Below are 17,644 nucleotides of genomic sequence, written 5' to 3' on the forward strand. Positions count from 1 at the left end.
AACTAAAATATTAAAGGTCAAAACCTCAACATCTGGTTACCGGTTAACCGGTATATACTGCCGATTAAAAAAATTTTTGCATGAGCTGTCAATTGTAGTTAGGATAAAAAATTATCTGACATTGGGAAAATGAGGATCAGTCTAATATTGTTTGTTTAAGTAGTTTTACTACCGATAGTATATTTATGAACAAAAGTTCAAAAATTTGGTAAGAGTAACTTTGAAATATTATAACGAGGTTAGCAAAGCTAACAGGGTATAGCTAATAAACTATAAAATATTTTATTAATCGATGTGCAAAATAAATGACATCAGGCTCAAATGCAATCAATATCAATGAGCACTTTATTCATTAATTCATACTAATATACAATTTATTTATTATTTAGAATTATTTAGAATATGAATTAAATATCTTTATTTAATTAATTATGTGAATTTTTGTAATAGATTAAAGAAAATTAGTTACTTGTGGGAAGTTTTCCTTCAAAACATTGCTTGAAATTTATGCATTCATCATTTTATGAGTCGATTATCGATATAAACCAAAGACGTCACTAGCAAAATACTATTTTCCTTTCATTCTCACAAAACGATTTTTTAGCTGTTTTTTATATATCTCTTCTAACCAAACAATTTCAAAATCAAACAAAAACTGATTTGAGACTTTTTGAAATGTCAAAAGTGATACCTCTGTATACTTTGTGACCAAACCTCCGTCTAGTTGTCAGTTGCTAAAATAACATTACAGACGGCAACTTTCAACCGAAAGCTGCAAATTTTAGTTGTAGAATTGGCAACTAAAAATTTGTGTGGAATTTTCTAAATAAAAACTATATTTTATTCTTAAATAATGTTGATCCATTAGCACCCAATTTAGTAGAATTTATAAATATCAGATAATTCTCCTACATTTATATGATACTCTTCCGATAGTTTTTATTGCAAAAAGATAAAGTAAACCCATTTTCGTAAAAATTAATTTTAGCCGATATTTCTGGCTAAATTAAAAAATATCACACATATTTGATTTATCAATATAATTGTACAATTTAAAACAACTTTGCTACAATTTCAAAAATCTATACATATTTTTTAAAACATTTGTATTCCTTAAAAATCAGTTCACACATTTCATTATTTATAATTGCCAAAAAAGAAAATTAAGGACTACAAAAAACAAATAACAGATCGATTTCATAAATGTTTTTTCTCTTTTCATGTGAAACGGAAACCATTCATTATATGTTCATTATATGTTTTATTTAGATTCTTCTTTTGTTAAGTCATTTTTAAAAACACTTATACTTTTGAAAAATAACAATCAAAGTGCAATGATCTCCAAAAAAATATATACATAAATGAATCTTTTCTACACATACAACATTGTATTTTAATTTTAATTATTTTCAAATTTCATTAAATCTATATGCCTCTTGTGGGAAATGCATAGGATGTATGCTCTCAAGCTGTTGCGTAAATCGAAATGCATTAATTTGTGTGTTTAGGTAATTCTTAAGGATGCGAAAATCCTTTTGTATGCATTCATTCATGCACATTGTTTTCGAAAATGTATTTTTGTTTAAAAGGTAAATGCATTGTGCAAAATTGTTTGTGAGGATTATTCCACCCCTTTTCTTGGCATGTTTTTTTTTTGTTCGTTTAATGCAAACATGTGAAGAAAATGCCAAAAATGATTTGCAAAATCATTTCTAGATACAGGATCTTATTATTTTTGGCAAATTTTTGTGGTTCCTTTTTATTAATTTTTTTTGTGTTTTTCTTGCTTGGAATTTTAACAAGTTTTAATAAATGTTGTTTTTGAAAAGTATGTCTCTGCAAAAATCTTTTGTATTTCATATTTTAAAGAATAATTTCAAAAAATTCTTGAGTAAAATAAATATGTCCATTGTTATTATAATTTGGAAAGAAAAATGATCCGCCTGTTTTTTTGTGTCACATAATGCGTTAATGATCGTAATGAAACTTGTTTATTTTGTTGATGATTTTTAAGGTTAAAGCCAGAATAAAACATGTTTAGTTTTACGTGTTAAGAATAAAAAATCTAAAAAGTTAAGTGAGTAATAATTTTTCTGTTTGACATTATTTTTTTTTCAGTTAAGAACGCATAAGTAAGTTTTTATCAGTAAATATGTTTGCATTTTTACTTATGTATGTATCCCATTGTTTAGGAGCTTCCCAACAAAAACATCGCAAGAGAAGTCTTTTTGGACTACAAAACTCAATTGTGATTGTGTGGAATTCATTACAACAAAACTTGAACGGTATGAGGACAGGATGTAGTAGTCATTCCATTTTCAAAACGAGCTTCGAGATATGATACCCTAAATCAGAAAAATGTCAAAAGTGATATCTATTATTCAATTTTATGACATTTAAATCGCATTTAATTTAAACTCTAGCTCTGAACCTGGGGTAGCATTCCTCGTCATACCCATAACAAGGTTGCATTGAACATTAAAATAATTAGGTAAAAATTGTAATATAATTATCAATTTACTATATTAACCTCATTTAGCAATAAAATTTTAGTATATAAATAACTTTAATCAAATAAAATTCCATTATATACACGAATTTAAGGTAAAATAATTTTAGTAGACCTTTAAAATACACTACTGTAAAAACCGGAAGTTTAGTTTGTCCATAAAAATACAACTCTTCTACGTCAAGTACAATTCAGAGTTGTTTTGCTCAGTAATCTATTACAATTCGAAAATTAAAAATACAAACAGCTGGATGTCAGCTAAACAGCTGTAAAACAGCAACAAATGCCCAGAGTGCTTTTAACAGCTGTTGTTTGTTGTTATTGTTTTACTGCTGGTGGAGTCATATTGTTGTTGTTGTCAACATATGAGCGACCACTCACTTGTGCTAAGCAAAAGAACGCGTAAGAAAAAATGCCGGTGATTTGTTTTCTTTTATTTTCTTTCTTATTTTAACATATGAATTTCATATGGAGCTTTCAGATGTTTGCTGCGGTAAAATAATATATTTTGTGCTCCTCTTTTCACAACTCAGTATGTGAGTAGGGGAAGAACATAAACATGAATACGAATCTTGTTTATTTCGAAGGTTGAGTGTATGTGAGTGTGATTGTGTGTTTTTATTGTTTACATTTTGTGAAAATGGTATTAAACAAAAATATCATAAAGGTAAACAAAACATAACAAAAATAAAGAAAATTATAAAGTAATCAATTAAAAAAACGCTATTTAATAAAATTACGTTATAATTTAAATGTTCGAATTATTTGTTTTGTTTGTTGCTTTTCCCCCCAATTGTTAATATTGTTATTGCTGTTTTTGTTTTTGTAGTTGTTGTTTTTGTTATTTAGTAAACATTCGAACTTGTAGATTGATATTTTTGTAATAGATTGAGTTGTCAGTTGTTGTCAGAACTGTAGTAAACAGTAGTGTACTACCTTTTTTTCAACAACAACAAGGCGTAAAACCACTGTGCATGACTTGGATGTCCACAAATAACAAAAACAAGAACAACATTTTTTCTCGGCTCTTCTTCTGCATTCTAATGAGGGCTACCCCATGTGTCTGTGTGTGTAAAGCGAAAAAAGTCAGTAATAAAACTTTATTTAATAGAATTTTTACTTTTTTGCGGTACGTAAAACGTAGGGTACTATGGCTGCTTAAGCACTCCCATTCAATTTCGTTTTATTATAAATTTATTTTACTGAAATTGAAGCAAAAATTATAAAACGCCAACACATGTACAATACGGCCAAATGTAAAGAAAAAAGTTTCGGAAGAAAATAAAAATGTTAAATTAATGCCGGATATTTAGGAATTTAAGTAAAATCTTTGTAATTTTCATTAAAATTAATAGAAATCTAGTGAATATAATAGATAAAAAAGCGTGAGTGGTAGAAGAAAAAAAATATAAAGAAGAATATAAAGAAAATTATAGTGAATGAATGTGTTAAAAAGAAATACGAAAAAGTAAAAAAAAATATTGTTCTTCTAATTGGAATATGGTGGAATCTATAACAACAGCAACTTTGTGAATATTTTATAGTATTTTTGCCATATTAAAACTTTTTACTATTTTAAAAAATGTAAGTTGTATTATATTTCTTTATATTAACAAAATAATTTTAAAAAATAAACTCTCTTTTTCCTCCAAAGTCTTGCGCCTTTTATGGTCTTGTTTCAAGTTTTTCGTTTGTGATTTTTTTCTTTTTTTTGCTCAAAGTTTCTTTAGCCCTGGAGTAGCAGCATGATTCGTTCGATGATTGCATTGATAGTTGACGACGTTGTAGCATTATTTGCTGACAAATATTATTCCACTGCCATCAATTACTAATTGTTTTTCTCATTCATTCTTTAGTTTTCCTAAAAAAAATGCGCACAATCAATTTCATTTCATATTTTTGCTGTTTAATTCATTAGTGCGTTTTCCTATTGTTATAATATCTAGTAGATGGGGAACAAATTGTACTATATTTAGATTTTAAAAAATTCCATTTAATTTTAAAAAATTGCATATTTTCTGATAACCACTAATAATTATAATAAAAAAGGGTTACCTTAACGGCGCGATAATCCTATTCGAGTAAATAAAACAAAACTAAATAAAATTTACCAAACCTGACCTAATTTGTTCTTGAAGTACTATTATTTCTCTATTTCCAACGTATCTGCTTTTTATGCTGAGTCAGTTCCAAGTACAAAATTTAAATGATTTTTGTGACAGTGCTATTAATGGCGTGTAGTGTCAAAATTTGCTGCTATCGTGATTTCACGTTTTTCGATCACGAATATCCCAGCAGTTCGACAAAGAGTCAATGCGTACGCAAAATACAGTAATTTCCACTAATAGTTACCCACCTGGATGATCGTAATTCGTATGTTTTGGGTCATTCGTTACGAATGTACCCTTTGTAATCGAGAATGAAGACAGTCGTCACTTTAGTGTCCTCTTTGTAACCGGGAACGAAGACAGTCGTCTCTTTACTGTCCTCAAGTAACCTAGAAATTATACTCTTAAAAGTTTTTTTCGAGAATGAAGTCACTTTAGTGTCCCCCATGTAAGCGAGAGCGGAGGCAATCGTCTCTTTACTGCCTCTTTGTAGTGTGTGGAGTGACGATTGACTTCCTCGTAGGACAAGCCCATGTTAAAATGGTCACCTGGGTAGTCAGGTGGCTAGGGCCCATCACAAGTGGTAGGTTAAGTGGTCAGTTCGGGACTGTCCCGTCGAACCGCTGGGTATTACAATTTCTTGCAAAAATGGAGAAGGCTTCGCACACGAGTGTATGCAGTACTCCTCAAAAGACGAGGACTAAAACTTATCCAAATATATTTAAGAAAAAACTCATACTATAAAGTCACTATAGAAGAACTATTATTTTATAATTTTAAGGGAACTGAAGACGCTTAATCTTTTCTGCTGATAATTTTTAGAACTATTGACTACCTACCACTTGAAGACACTTGATTGGCTGATAAATCAACATTATATCCTGCTTATCCTGTAATTATGTAGACGGCATAAGGTGCTATTTTGTAGGATTACTTTTACCGCGATTTTGGATAAAAATAAGCTTTCAATAGTAGAAAGGTTGGGCCAATTAGGAAATCGTATGTAGTGTTGGCAGTTCAGGATTTCCTACTGATTTTAAATGTCTAAATGCTTGACAGTGACGCTAAAGGGCGTCTGTTTAAAATTAATGGCGCTGGACAGCGAAAAACTCTTTGGTATTATATCTTTAACTTGTATTGTCACGATTAGAGACATCATGTAGACTGAATACTCGTTATAAACGAATACTAAAAGATTGGAGGTCAATCCTATGAAAACTGAACTGGGGCTATATATCAGACGATAAAGCTAGAGGTTGTGTTGACTAGAGTTTTTAAAGAAACATATATAATTGGGACAGGAGAGTGAAGAGACTCTTTAATACATATAATCAACCAGACCTGAAATAATAAAATGAATTATAAAATAATTAAAACTATGTAAAGCCAACCATGGTAATTACAAGGAGAGTCTAAGGTTTCTGACAGGGGTTGCAATGGGAAATTGCTCTTTAAGAGCTTTTGTCTGTACATATATATACCAGATCTCAGCAGCTTATGATAGGATGCAGACGAAATAGAAACAATATAGCATATAATAATAGAAAAGTTAAAATTAAAGTGACTAAAATATACTTCTTAATGAATCAAGTTACATTGAATCCGAATTTTCAGAATTTCTCCATTACATATTTTTTTGAAAAAAATATTTGACATAAAGCTCATGATTCCATTTTCAAAAATTCCAATAACATTCGCGAGAAATGTATGTTTTGCAATTAAAAAAATTGAAATCATTTAGTCAGAAAGTCACAAAACATCTTTTAAAAATTTATTTTGAATAGTTATTCATATTCTTAATAATAGTTTTAAAATACCTAGTAAAATAGTTTAAAATACATGTAATTCTCTATACAACATTAAAATGCAGATAGAAACACAATACATATTTTCAAACTCCTTAAACATTGCCAAAATATTATGCAAATTATATTTGCAAAAAAATACTTTACTAATTGTTCTTGTTGGCAACACTGCACTTCCCAGCAAACAAAACAAACGTGTTCATTCTTATTCAGTCGTTGTTGTATTTATTTTCTAATCAAAAATTGAACAGAAATGAAATAAAAAGGCAACCCCTACCTCCATCTTCTTCATCACAACGAATAAATACCAACGTTTTCATTTTTCACTTTTGTTGCTTGTTTAAACAAACATTTTGATTTTTTTCAGTCCAACTTTCTACATTAAAATAATTAAATTTTTATTTGTTGTTTTTGCACTCTACAACAGAAAAAAATGAAATACACGAAAAAAATAAACAACAAATCTAACTGTCTCTTCTGTTGTTCCGTTTTTGTAGTATATTTTTTAAAATTTTTTGGCTTGTGTTTTTTCTTTTTTTTTTAAAATTTGGGTGGCTGCCTTGGCATTCGATTGAAATGCTTCGTTTTATACCGATTATAGGTGCTTTTACGAAGTTTTGTTGCTTTTTGATACTTTAGATTTTTTTTCAAATATTGTTTCTATAGTATAAAATGCTCGTGTAGAGTATTAGTATTTTTCTATACTTTTTATCTCTATAGTAGAAATATGTATTTTTTGCGTTCAGACACTACAGTCATATGTAGTGAGATGTAGCGCCCCGATTTGAAACGTCATATTGTGTTTGTGAACATAAGTATAAAAAAAGTATGTTTTGTAGTTGTTCGCCATACCTAAGAAGTGTTTTAATTGTACATTTTATGTACCAAATAAAGCAACATGAAAAATGTGTTAGCAAGTCAATCAGTCAGTTAGTTACTCATAAACTTTTTTATAGAAAGATTATTAATATTATATTACAAAATTTTTAAGTAAAATTTTGTGTGATTCTTGAATGAAAATTTTAATTTTATAATAAAAATTTATTTAAATAAAAACTTATCGATTAGTTCTTAACTTTAGGAATGATATTAGAAGTTATAAATGCTTTTATTACATTCCATTATAAACTGTAGATTTCAAAGTTTTATGGAAAACTTTTTTAAAACTAAAAACCACATATTCTGCCCAGTTGATCTTCTTCAGCGTGATGAAATGAGAGAGTTGAATCGGGATTATTGGCATATTTTTCAGTATTGGCTTAGATACACCATATGGGTTCACTTGACATCTCGGAAAATAGATTTGCTTCACATGGCATCCCCGAAAGTGGTATCCAAATTTACAAATTTTGTTAAAACCTGCCATTTAGGTGGTAGTATGTTTTATGAGGATGGCTATAGCACCTTAGCAATTGAGCAAGTGTACTCATGTGGAAAAGCGTCTTGAGCTGAATTTTGAATATATGATTTTTAATGGCCGTAAACGCTTCAGAACTGGTGTACATCAAGTATAGCCAAATTATTTCAATTTATATCGCTTACCCAATTAAGGGAATTATCATCTCGCCATCTTATTAAAAAGATAACTGCCAGTATAGATTCTGATATATTGGATTTTTTCCTAAGTATGGCTTATGTTTAATATAATTATGTTTATATACAACCAAGTTTTTCACTAGCCTTGAAGAACCTGTGAATTTCGGGCCTAAATACATTTTATGTAACCGTAAATTCATCCTCCAAATTTTATGAGGATCGGCTCATATTGGGGCTTCGTATAAAACCCCCATATAAAGGATATTTTAAAAAAATAGTTTTTTTAACCACAAATTGCATAAATATATCGGAGGCTGCAAATCAACTCAAATGCTTTATTATAAAAACTAAATCATAATTTCTTATTTGTTACTTTTAGGTATTCGCCAATTTATTGCGCTTTTTATTTTTGATATTTTAGCTTGTAAGTTGGTAGAATAATCTTGAGTCTAAAAAATTACTTAACGAATAATGTAATTCGATGTAAAAAGAGGCCGAAGTGTTTAAAATTGTATTATCCTGCTTGTTTTTTAATCAAAATCTATTAAAATTATCTTATTTAATTTTTTATAATGTGTAAATTTAGCGAAAAACACCTAAACTTAGGGATTTTACAATCCCAAAAATCCCCGGGATTTGATTTTTAAAAATCCTGGTTTTCGGTATTTTCAATTCAATCAGGAATTCTAGTTTGGCATCCCTAATTTATACACACTATCAATTGGATATGATAATGCTCTGAGCGCATCCTGTCTATTGATATATCGTCGTCAGTCGTGGTTACAAATTGAAAACTAAACATCTTGATTACAGCATTTCTTGAAAAAATATTATTAGTCAACAATATATGTATATATGTTCTAAGTATGTACAACTAATAATTTGTCTACTATGCCTCTTCCTTTCCTTTTAAGTTAACCATTTTGCAATCAATTCCTTTTCTTACTAAATTCTCCTCATTATAATCTTTCTTAAAAAAATACTGTATATATTTAAAACAACTTATTAATTCTAATTTAAAAGTTGTATGACGACATTCTTTAATTAATTTAATACATCACTAAGTGTAAATATTAATATAAAAGCCAACAAATAAAAATATTAAAATTAAATGAGCTTTGAATTATTTGACAAAAAAAGAATAAATTATAAAGAAAAAACATTATAATGTCCTAGAAGTAGGCAACACTTCTACTAAATATGTGAAACAAATTTTTGAAAAGAATCTCTAATTTATGTATAATAACACATACACAGCTAAACTAACTTAGACAATAGATTTATAAATTAATTACTATTATTATGCATTTAAATATTTAATTTAATGACTTGGAATTAGATAAGTAAAAATAAGAGAAAAAAACTTAATACATATACTAAATATAAATACATATTACTCAAATAAATGAGTATCACTGCAGTTAACAACAACAGTAATTTAACTATTTACGTATGGATGTAGGTATGTACATGTGTATGTGTTTCATGTACTCGTTAGATTGTATTTGCTCACATGCTAGCGCTTAACTCAACACATGTTCGTCGTTCATTCGTTTTTTGTAACTGGGCAAAATTAATTGTTTAAATAAATTATTGCACACGTACATACATACAAATGTACATACATATTTGTTTAAATGTGTACGATGTTGTTGTTATTATTTTGCTTGTTGAGCCATCCATACCAGTTTACCGCAATGCTTAATACATACAACTGTTTTTATGAAGACGTTGTATTTATTTACGTTTATACGAGGGCTGTAAAAAAAGTTTTTTTAAATTAACGTTTAGTCTAAACTTGAGTGTCGTAAATCTATAAATACACGGTTGTCAGATATTACATGTTTTCCGAAAAATGTTCAGTAAATTTCCAACAGGCGTGTCAGATGTAAAATTTTATGCATTTGACGATGAGAACCTTTTCAGATAATTTTTTTTTCTATTGGCACAATACTGTATTAAAACAAACATATGTAGCTAAAATAGGACCTAATAGGACTTTGAGGCACTTCCCACGATTACACTGTACTTACGTAAAGTATAATAAATAGAAATAAAATTTTTGAAAGTTATAATTAGAAAGGAAGTTTTCCAAAAATAAAATAAATAAAAAAACTTTCCCTCACAAGTTATATATTATAGATGACATTAAGTGTTTTAATAAATCGAATTAAAATTAATAAAGTAAAATGAAATTTCATCCGTATAACAAAAAAAAAAAAAAAAGAGAATTAAAAAGTATGATTTATATTTTTTGTGTTTACACGATTAGTATAAAACAATAAAAGAGTAAGATGGAAACAGCTGTTTAACTTTATTATTTGTGGTTACATAAAAATTCATTTATGTGTTTTGAATCTTTTAAAAAAATGAAGAGAGCCATACGACTGTCAAGTTTTCCATCCGTATTCTCTCTCAATCTGTGATGGTTTCGTTACATACTCTTCTACACAAAATTTTGACAGATCAGCTTATCTACACAACAATCTGACAGCAATGTTAACTGACAATTTTTATTGGCAGATAAATTTATTGACTGATCAGGCAATGAAATTGTAAGGGTTTTTTACAATCGTCTGAATAGACATTTTACGTTTAATATTAGTACATTATTTACAATCGTCTGATCTGACAATTTACCTTCAATGTCTGTACATTGTTATCGCATTGTCAGATCTGACAGACACATAGGTTAATATGCCGATAATTACCTATGTGGTTGATGTTGACTTCAAAATAAATGTTAAATCACTGGCATATCTTGTTCCTTCTTTGAAATAATTATACGCTACTATAAGGTCTCTAATAGAACGAAAATGGTGTTTTAAATATCTTGCTAACATGTCTTGAAAACCTGATATAAAACAGACATTTTGTTATTATTTTCGGATCCAGCAGAATTTAATTCATAATCTTTGACATCTGCAGGTTCTATATATGCCTAGTTTTACCTAAATTATAATTATCTTAATACCAAAAGAAAAAAATAATTATATGACTGCCCTCGTACATACTTAAATGTGTGAATTTATTTACTTGTTTTTCACTTATATTTTTGAGAGTGGATGAATTATATAGAAATACTGCGTATACACAGACGTCTATAGAGAGATAACACATTCGGTTCTCTTTACAATATCCCTCTTATATTCGTAAATAATACTAAAAATAAAGTAAAAGCAAGTGCCTTTTTTAATTAATCTTGTTAATCGGGTTTATTTTTAATGATATTAAAAAAATTGGTTAATTTTAACTTAAAAAATTGTAAAAAGGGAATATCTTTAAGATTTTATTGGTAAAACTTTTGATCACATGACAAAATCTATATGTTTTTGAAATATTTCTTTTTAAAAGTAGTAAGTAGAAATTTATAACCGATTATGGCCTATATAGGCTAGGTTATTGAAATAAAGAATTTGAAATTGAAAAAAAAATCTCCCATAAACATTGGATTGTTTTTCTTCTCGATAAAAGGAATTGATGTCTACAATATAACTAATTACTAGAAATATGAATCTATGATTTTTAGCTCAAAAATTTCATCTGACCTGGCAACAGCTTCTACTAATCAGAAATAGTGTGAAAAAAGTTAAATTTAAATTTGATTGTTTATTTAAATAGAAATAAAATTTTTGAAAGTTATAATTAGAAAGGAAGTTTTCCAAAAATAAAATAAATAAAAAAACTTTCACTCACAAGTTATATATTATAGATGACATTAAGTGTTTTAATAAATCGGAATAAAATTATAAAGCAAACACGAGTAGATGTATTACACTATATGATTGTATTACTTTGCTGATTTATCCCTTTTTAACAATTACATCATTTTAAGGGATATAAAATAGTACGTCAATAACATATGGATTAATAAAAAAAATGTTTCAATTAATTCCCTATTTCTCAGTCTTCTTTTTTTCTATAACATTTAGCTTTCAATAAATCATTCTTAAATTAACGTTTAATTCAGTTATATAGTTCCGGGTACTGTTTGTTTATGTTCCTTTCCTTTTCCCTTGTTCTTTTAACAAAAGAAACCGTTAAAACTTTCATTGGTGTCTTAAATTAGCAAAATTCTTTGACCCCGTTAAAATAAGCTTATCAAAGAAAAACAGAAAATAACGCTCTTAACATTTTTTTTGCAAACAACAATAATTTGTTATAGTTTGTTAAGAAATACACAATTTTTGTTTAATTTTTGAAAATGTTTAAACAAATAGCACTTTAAAACAGCTTGATAATCTTTCTTATGTTTTATTTTGCAAAAGTTTTCTTTCTATTTTTCCCTTGTTATTTCTATTGTCCATAATTCATTTTATTTGTCATAATAGTTGTTCAATTTAATTTTTTTGTTGCTTTTCATAATTGAGCTTAAACAACTTCTTAAACTACATTCTGAAGAGAAGATTTCATTATTCATCTTTTTTTCTTTCAGTTGTTATTGTTTAATACTCGTAATACATAAAAACTATAAACCATTTAACGACAACGAATACAACGACAGACAGACATTCAGACAACGTCATAGTTTGATGACCCCATACCAGTCATACCAACAACCAACTAACCAACGAAGACCATCTTCATACGTACTACTAAAAACAAAAATATTTAACATTTAGAGCCATTCATGCCATTGAACAAACATTAGCAAAACCCATACTATACATATACGAGTATGATTACAACAAAATAGCAGTCATAGTCGTAGAAGTAGTGGCACTCATAGTAATACTTGTTAGTATAGTAGAATGTAGTTCCAAAGATGAGTGCGTGAGTATTATTTGATTTGTGTTTAGGGGAGAAAATAATTTTAATTATAGTAAAACTCAGTATGCGTAACTAGCCCTATATTTGTTTTAAATTACTTTCCACTTAAGGATTTGCAAATGATAAGATCTCGGCTTACGATGATCATATGCTATAAATTTACAGCATCTTAACGATCATTATATAAACAAAATCGTCTGCGTACTGGTCGCATTAGGGCTTTCAAATTGAATGTGATAACGTCGAAATGTGTAATCAATTACGACCTATATTCTGTCGAATTGACTCGATCGGAAATCAAATTGTCAACAAATGAACCATTAACTTTTCCCGTTCCTAGAAACAAATGTATTCAGATCCCGAATGAAGTACATTATGATAGGTGATCAATTATCTAGTTTCTCAATCTCCTCGCAAAACCAATAACTTTTACTACAAGAACAAAATGCAAAATCATATTCACATTTCTTGTTCCTAGAAGAAAATGTATTCAGATCTCGAATGAAGTACATTATGATAGGTGATCAATTATCCAGCTTTTCAGCCTCCTCGCAAAACCAGCAGAAGTCTAGTACAGCATTGAACCTCTTACTCACGAAAACTTTAATATCTTTATCATCCTTATCAGTGTTCTAAGGCTACTTTTATCTAGTCCAATAAGTATCAAGGTTGCATTCCCACCAAATTTTGACCAAGAGGCCTTAGATTATGCGCATATAATAGTTTTAAAAAAGTAGTTAAATATTTTTGTTATTTTCAAGTGATTCAAGATTCGATCACATTACACTTTATATAACAATGTCCTGGTATCCAAAAGAGCCTTACTTGGAAACAATTACGTATAGACTTTTTACATGCCAACGCTATAATCACAGCCTGACTATCGGCATATCTATCGCTAAGATCAAAGTTTGAAATACATTTGTCCAGAAGTCTATAGGTCCTTTTTATATATGTTTCAGTAATAATGAATCTTGAAACCGCCGGTAAATACTGTACACCCCTAGAACAATTTACCGGATTCAAGCTAATCGTTCCTAGATGAAAACTCTATCATAAATACAGCCCTGAAGCCAAAATTCGTTAAACTAATCAATTAGGTCGGTCTACTTATTACAAAATATTTTGTGTTATTGACTAACGAAGACTCAAAGAGTTTTTAGTAGGTTCCTAAGGGCCACTCTCGCTACGTAATGCCCAATAGGGGATAGATAAATTGGGATACCCAGGCTGCTTGTGGTTCGCTCCTTATTGCGCATATGAAGCCTTAGCTGAGACACCTAACAACCGATGTTCCTTTCATCATACATAAATTTACAATATTTACACTCTTGAGCTTTTTATAGACACACAGCAAAATGTGTAATTGGGACCATTTCAGATCGCTACTATTTTCTATAGCATTTATAGCATTTATTGAAGAATTTAGGGAAAAATGAAAAGGTACAACAAATTTTATGCAATAAACACACTATAGAAGAGCTCAGCCTGCTATATTCATTATCTCGGCTATCCCAAGCACAATTTGATACCGTTTATGCTGTTCTCCTTTTTGCGATTGTGATGCTGATACAGTTCACCATATCTGCATTCAACCAGAAGGAGTTTCTTTGTCTTATATGGAAAATAAACTTGAGTCACATTTCACGTCTACAAGAGCTCAGCTTTACATATGTATATCAATTATGTGGACAGTATGAATGACGTTTCACTTATAATTCTTATCGTTTCATAGGTTTAGACGTATTTAAACTTATATAAATTACTTAAAACCCCTGGAATATATGTATAAGGAGTGATATCGAAAAATTCTTAACACACGTTTTTCATTACATTTTTCAACCAAAGTATTATTTGATTTTTTTTTGATCAATTTACCTTTGAAAAACATGTCAGTTATTATGTGTAATGTCAATTATATTAATTTTTTTGTTAATCTGATTAAAATGAGTGACCAGAAAAAAGTGCGTACTGAAATTATTAAATATTTTCAACTAAACCCAACTTGGTCTTACAAAAAGTTGGCCAAGCATACAAAGGTCTGCCGTCAAACTGTTTCCAATGTTATTAAACAGTACCGGGAGAACTTGTCAGTTGATAGAAAACCTGGTTCAGGTAGAAGGAATGGTCCACATGATGTTTCTAAAGCCAAAAAATATAACGCATTTTCAAAAAGTTTTATGTTGCTGATGCCCGAAAGAATGTTGAAGAAAAGTTTAGGACCCAAAAGCAGACAAAATTTCCCAGAAAGTTCTCGGTATGGCAAGCAATATGCAGTTGCGGCAAAAGAAGCCAATCATTTGTTACAACGGGCTCTACAAATACCGAAATTTACATCAAGGAATGTTTACAAAAAAGGCTGCTTCCATTCATAAGACTTCATAATGTGTCCACTTATTTTTGGCCTGACTTGGCATCCTGTCACTATGGTAAACAAGCCCTTGAGTGGTACAAGAACAATAATGTGGTATTTGTACCAAGAGAGGCAAATCCTCCAAACTGCCCGGAGCTAAGGCCAGTGGAGAGATATTGGGCTCTTGTTAAAAGAGAATTGAAGAGTACAAAAAGGTGTCCAAAAGTGTGGTAGATTTTAAACGGAGATAGACTACATGATCGAGCAAAGTGACAGAAATCACTATAAAAACGTTAATGGAAGGGTTTCCGAAAAGGGTTCAAAATTTCATCACTAGTGATTAAAACTATAAAAATATTTTTTTTTTTGTAAATTGTAATAATAATTTGAATCAAATAAAAAATAAAGCTGTAAGTTTAGTGGTTTCTTTTTTATAAACATATATGTATGTTAAGAATTTTTCGATCTCACTCCTTATTTCAACTTCTGTTTTGAGCGAATATTTCGGTCAAAAACCAAATCACTTGGAAACTATACTGGTATGAATTATCTCAGAATCAACGAATTAGCTAAAATCTTTATTATATATAGTATATTTTTTTAGGTTTTCTAAAACTCAGACATGATAAAAAATCCTTTGAATCGATATATGGACAGACGAAAAAACTAAATATTTTCCAATATCTATAAGATTAAAGAATATGTATAACTACTGGAGCACTGAAAATAATAAACCAAGTGACCTACGTATATACACCTATCACGCAAGCGGTACTCATCACTGATAACTATTCATCGTACCCAAGCATTGTAGAGGGATGGCTAGTGGAAAAACTAAAAAAAAATCATTTTCGTATTCTTTATGTTGCTGCGTCATCATCATTTCAATTTCAATAGCAGCTCTTATGTTGCTGTTGTTCTTTCTTTTCGTTTTTATTATGTAGTTGTTGCTTATATGTTCTTTCAAATCTAGTCTACTTTTTATTCTCCAGTTTTGCCATTCTTTTCCCCCTATAACTATTGTCATTTGCAAAAATTAAAATATTATAAAAAAGCATATTTTCTGTAATACTTTAATATGTAGTGTAATTTTCTTTCTTTTTTTATTGTTGTTTTTATTATTTCTGTATAGAAATTATTTGTCATATTCATATATACATCTAAAATATATATTATATTTTTTTTAAACTATGTTTCAAACATTTCGATCTTATTTTTCACTGTGATATTAAGTGTTATTTCAATTTAAATAGTGCACGTACAAAAACCTTTCACTTTTAAAATACATAATTTCATAAAAAAGTTATAATAGTGAAATAAAGAAAGTTTAATCTTATGAATAAATTTATTCGGACAAAAATGCCCTTAAGAGATTTAAATATCTATCTAAGTTGAAAAGTTGGAATTTATGTATAAAAGCTGTTACACAGAGGGAAAAATAAATATTACCGCCAAATTGACACCAAAGTGTTTTTAATTTTTTAATAACGTATTGGCCACGTATTGTTTGTCAATATTGAGCTCGGGCGTTTTGTAATATTTAGACAACGGATGTGTACAAAAATTTAGATTTACGTATGTATATACTTTGACAATAGATGTTATTGAAAAATTATATACACTTTGGTGTCAATTTGGCACATCCCTTCGTGTTGGAATGTAAGTTCAAGGAAACTAAAAAAATCATTTAATTCTTGTTTAATTCTAACGATTGTTTCAGATTTCTATTCTCAAAACAAAGATAAATTAAATCGATTCCACTGTATATTATGTATGTACATTAGGGTGGCCTCGTTTGTATAGAGGAAAAATAAGGTGTCGATATTCTCGACTGAAATTAAAGTTTAATTGATTACAAGATAGCGTTTGTCCTGGGGTCACTATTTGGCGAGCTGGATCAAAAAATAAAAAAAATTGTATGACTCCCAAAGAAAAGATAAAAAATTTTCGTATCTCAAGGTGCTTGAGAGACTCTTTCAAAGGCATAACAGAAATTTTTGTGTAACAATAAAAGTAATCGAAATTTTCTAATTTTTCGTAAAATTTTCAGATTTTTTACATTTTAACATAGATTAATTTAATAAAATACGTTGAAATTAATTCACAATAATAATCAATAAAATCTATAGAAACTGAGTTTGCTACCAAAACATTGCGAAATAATGTAAACAATTACATAGAAACTGTTATTTACAAAGCAAGTGTAACAAATAAGTACATTTTTGGTATAAATTGTGTTATTATTTCAGTTAAACTGAAAAATTTGATTAATAATAGAATGAAGTAAGTGTTATATAGCATTGTAAAGCTAATGAAATGACGCGTATGTTGGTGTACATATTATGTAAGTCACATAAATAGGGCCTGTAAGAAACATGGAACAATCTAGAGTTTAAAATATTAAAATAAATTACAAAACAACAGAAAAAAACCATTTCGGTGAAATTGTATGAGGTTTATAATGTAACAATTTCAATTAATTACATTATTCATGTAAAATTTTCATGTAAAAATTTGAAAAACTTAAAAATTTTCCGAAAAATTACGACATTTGTAATAATTT

At 28.8% G+C, this 17,644-nt stretch overlaps 1 protein-coding gene across 1 annotated transcript in view; it reads left to right on the forward strand.

The window, feature by feature from the left end:
- Positions 1 to 3,526: 3,526 nt before the first annotated feature.
- Positions 3,527 to 17,644, forward strand: part of LOC111676161 (transcription factor E2f1) — an 88,022-nt gene continuing 73,904 nt past the window's right edge. The window contains exon 1 of the mRNA XM_046950714.1: positions 3,527 to 4,093. The gene's annotated coding sequence lies outside the window, so the exon portion shown is untranslated. The remainder of the gene's footprint in view (positions 4,094 to 17,644) is intronic.

Source organism: Lucilia cuprina, chromosome 4 (genome assembly GCF_022045245.1).
Source record: "Lucilia cuprina isolate Lc7/37 chromosome 4, ASM2204524v1, whole genome shotgun sequence".
Classification (NCBI taxonomy): domain Eukaryota; kingdom Metazoa; phylum Arthropoda; class Insecta; order Diptera; family Calliphoridae; genus Lucilia; species Lucilia cuprina.